At 42.6% G+C, this 4,335-nt stretch overlaps 1 pseudogene; it reads right to left on the bottom strand.

Moving 5' to 3' along the window:
• Positions 1–3,109: 3,109 nt before the first annotated feature.
• LOC103259287 lies at positions 3,110–3,814 on the bottom strand (annotated as a pseudogene).
• Positions 3,815–4,335: the final 521 nt, after the last annotated feature.

Raw genomic sequence — 4,335 nt, 5'->3', positions numbered from 1 at the left:
TGCTCAGCACAATGTTTCTGAAATTGTTCAAGAAGTTGAATAGACCAGAAATACAACACTTTCCATTCTTGACTCAGTGAGTCAGGCCTGTTGAATGGACTATCTTTATTTAATCAACATTGTGAAGGAAGCATTAAAAATTAAGATATCACACTTACAACAACATCCACCACTAAATCAAGAAGAATCTATGCAAGACAGCTGTCAGGATCCATCTAAATTTAGTGGAAGTCTTTTACTTTATTCATATACAACCCCAAATAGAATTAATATCAAGGATCTTGGAGCATTTCCACACCATTAGTGTCATTTTCATAATCTTCCATTGTTTTTTTTTTTTTTAGTACCAAAGTTTCATCATTTTTAAATATAGTCTTTGTATTGTCTTTTTTGACTTATACTAAACTTTAAATGATAAAGATTCACCTAATCTAAGAGAAAGGTATTATTCAGAGGGATTCTTGCTCAGCACTGAGGCAGGGTCAGTCATGAACCAGAAACTGCATTTTGCTTTAAGATATTTCCTGTCTATATGACTCATGCATGTGTTCATTGGCTACATTTAATGACTTCACAAAATCCTTATACTTCATAACACCATATTGTACATAAGAATCATATACAACTCTATGTTTCAATTTTCAAATGAATAACTTTGAAAAAAGATAATTACTTTCTACCCAAAATAAAAAGACACCCCACATTTGCAATGCCTATCAACACTACAGTCATGCAAGAAGCATGAGACTGGAAATTTTCAGTCTTTCTTGAGCAATCTCTGGAGATATCTGACAGGTATGTTTATACATTGCAAGTGGTTTAGAACTTCTAAATATGATTCTTTGTGACTGATGTATTGCTAATGTCATTAAGTCTTCTCATTATTTCAAATATTCTTATTCTTATTTTTGGATAATGAACTTGTTATTTATTGAGCTGAGGTTTTAAAAAGGGGGAAAACCTTCACACTTCTCATTAGAATGGGGCAGATTCTCCTTATATAGAGAATAACAATTAAGAACCCAGAATAAAGGCAAAGACAAAGAGAAAATTGAACTTAAAAAAAAGCACAAAATCCCTACATACTAAAATTATACACATCAAGTATTGGTCCAATCTTCTATCAATCTATTTATAATTAAACAGCACCATGATTTCCTCACCTAGATTAAACATGCCCAGAGAATTGTTATTCAAAATGTATGTTCCTTTAAAATAAAATAAACTCTTAAAGAGAGTGCAAATCCTTAATAAACAAACAAGACCTTTTCCTAGTAATAGATACTGATGACATCATCAATTTTCCTTAAGAAAAAATAGGCTTACTTTTTCTTTTCCAGTTGACAAATTCTGAGAGATGCTGCTATTCAATCTGGGACACAAATGAACAAAAATGTTTTAATGATGGGAGCAATATACTGAACTACCTTCATATCTTCACCACTAAACATAAAAATTCTCCTTTGGAATTAATGCTGCTATCTTATTTTGAATTTGGATTCAATAATCAGCAAGCCTAAATTAAATATAGCCACAATCTTTAAAATGATTGCAATAAAAATAGGGAAGAAGTTAAAGCTCTCTGAAATGTAAGTTACAATTACAGATATATTTAATAGGCTACAGGAGATTGATTGCCATCTTAAACATTACATTTAAACTAATTAACAGTTTCATCTTGTCATTAAAATTAATAATGGTGCTTCACATCTGAATAGGCATGGAGGGCTGTTTTCTAACTGAGATCAGCCTAAGTGCCTTCTTGCCTTTCCCTTTGTATCTCATGGATTCTCAGGGCACAGTGGTCACATTAGCCCCCTTGTCACTTAAGGAAACAACGTTTAAAAGGCTCCAAGTTAAACATAAGTCTTGTCAACTTTACTCCAGTCATAGTACAGAAGAATCAGCTTATCTCACCAAATTGTTCAGTCCCTAACCTAATTTCACATGGTTCTTACTTTGCTTGCTAGGAAAGATACAAGAGGGAAATTGTAACCACCAGGACTAGAGGTAACATGAACTGGAAAGCACTAAGGTATACAGCAAGATTTCCATTATGTGGTCTCTGCTGATGTTGAAGTGATACCAGTAAACCTTTCACACTTGTACATTTTGAGTTGAAATTGTCTCTAAAAGACTGAAAATAGGCACAGTTCTCCCAGGCACAAATAGAATGAGTTCTCCTTACCGCTCCCTGCCAAATGAAGAGATGAATTATTTTACTATCCTGTAGTGGGAACAGCTGTACTTGATTGTGGCCTCCTGGCCCAGGAACCAGGCGTTTGGGTCATAGTTAGCTATGAAAAGTCCCAAGCACAGCAGATCAATGAAGGTATTAAACAGCAGTGACCTCAGCCACTGTAGGAAACAGCCTCTTTATATAGACCTTTCACCTCACCTATGCAGCAAGAGGACAGAGACTTTTCAGCTGAGGATGAACTGGTAATCAGAGATCTGGCTGTACCAAGTTATTGCCTAGTGTTTGAGAAGAAGGCTGAAAGGCACCAACGCTGAGTGCGCATATAGTAAGGAGCACTATGTAGGGACAGGGTGGCAACACAAGAGCACAACGCACCAGTCTCTGCTCCTTTATGGAGAAATATTAATTGTACTAAGTATAAAAACCAGAATAGAAGCTAGCTTCAAATACTGCTCTTTTCAGTTTCGACTTTTTTTAAAAACTTAAGTTTTATAACTGTTACATATGGTTTCTGGAAATTATATAATTTGATATATATATTTATTTTATATATATATATATATTTAATTCCATATTCAAAAGGTGCTTGGTGCTGTTCTTCACGGATGCAATGCTCCATTTATAGTCCAGATCATTTAAATACAGTCATTACAGAGTTGTTGAGTGTTTTAAAACAATTAGTTATCTATTTCTTAAACTGCCTCTCAAATTAGACTTGTAATTACATGAGCCTCAAGGCTGGCTCTTTGTTTTATTATTTCGTTGGTCTCCACCACAGATGGAATTTTTCACTGGTAATTCCTCAGAATTAAGTTCATTCATTGGGAGTTCAGAGCAGTGAAAGTAAATTTCAGTTGCAGAGCAGAAGTGACAGCAGGCCCCAAAGCCCTGGTGACCCAGCAGGGCCGGTCAGTTCTCCACGGGTGTGGGGCTCTGCAGTGGCTGGCTCACGATCACCTGCACCACGTAGTCCTTGGAGATCTTCAGCTCCTCGAACTTCATCTTGTCGGTGAGGGACCGACCCGAGAAGAACCAGCGCTGGCTGCCCAGCTCCACGCCCTCGGCCGCTTGCAGCCGCTGCTTCATGTGGAACACCGTATCTGTGCTGCGCACCACCAGCTTCAGGTCTTTGCCCTTGGAGAGGTGCAGGTGCAGCTAACACTCGTACCCTGAGGTGGGCGCTGGCTCGGGGGTGTCCAGGGTCTCCATGTCGCTCTTTTCCTCAACCATGTTAATGGGTGGCGCCAAGCAGTAGACAGGAGGCTGGTACCTGCTCCCCAGCCCGTCATAGCACTCTGTGAGTGCACCATGTGGTAATGTTACGTTTGCACCATCAATGATTGCTTGTGCAAGTTCGTGATCATTGCTCTCAAAGGCATGTTTGGCAGACTTCAGAGCATCCCAGATCGCTTTACGGCCTTCAAAAGCTGGTGCAGGATCCCAAAATTCATCCCTCTTGCTGCACAGTTGTCCATCTGTCATAGGATAATCGCTTTTCCATTTTGGTTTCTCCTTTTTCAAAGACTTGTTACGACCTAGAGCAACTCCAGTGCCCTCCGAATTCTCGTTGAGGCTGCCGGAGGAGTCGTGCTGGGCGCCCATACACCCGCCCATGGGGCTCCGGCTCGTCCGCCGCCGCCGGGCGCTGGAGCGGGCCCGACACCACCGCCTCCGGCACCCCGCCGAGCTCCGGACAGGCGCGCCGCTCCGCTCTGCTCACCCGCCGCGGCCCAGCCTCCCCCCGTCGCGCTCCACCCACCACCGTGGCTTGGCCCCTTCCTCCGCGCCCACTTCCACCTCAACCCCTGGGCCGCCTGCCCGCCAGGCCGGCCCGCGCACCGCCCTCGCCTCGGCCCCGCCAGGGCGGGAGCTAGCCCATCCCGGGCTGGCCGCGGCGCCCGCCTCGCCCCCTCACAGGCCCGCGCGCCCGCGTCCCCGCGAGCCCCGCGCCGGCGCCGCCCACCCGCCAGACCCCATTGACCGCCGCCCGCGGCGCCGCCGTTATTTCAAATATCATTATTCCAGCAAGCCCATATGGGGCATAACTCTTTTCTTCCTGAGCCTGACTTTTTATAATTCCTTGTAAGACTATCATTATTGCAGCCTGCTTGGAAATGACTACTTTGATGATTTTC

The sequence above is a fragment of the Carlito syrichta genome, unplaced genomic scaffold, assembly GCF_000164805.1.
Source record: "Carlito syrichta isolate Samal-C Ts95f unplaced genomic scaffold, Tarsius_syrichta-2.0.1 Scaffold13009, whole genome shotgun sequence".
In the NCBI taxonomy this organism is placed as follows: Eukaryota; Metazoa; Chordata; class Mammalia; order Primates; family Tarsiidae; genus Carlito; species Carlito syrichta.
The sequence above is the reverse complement of the archived record's forward strand: the minus strand, read 5'-3'. Positions and strand labels throughout refer to the sequence as shown.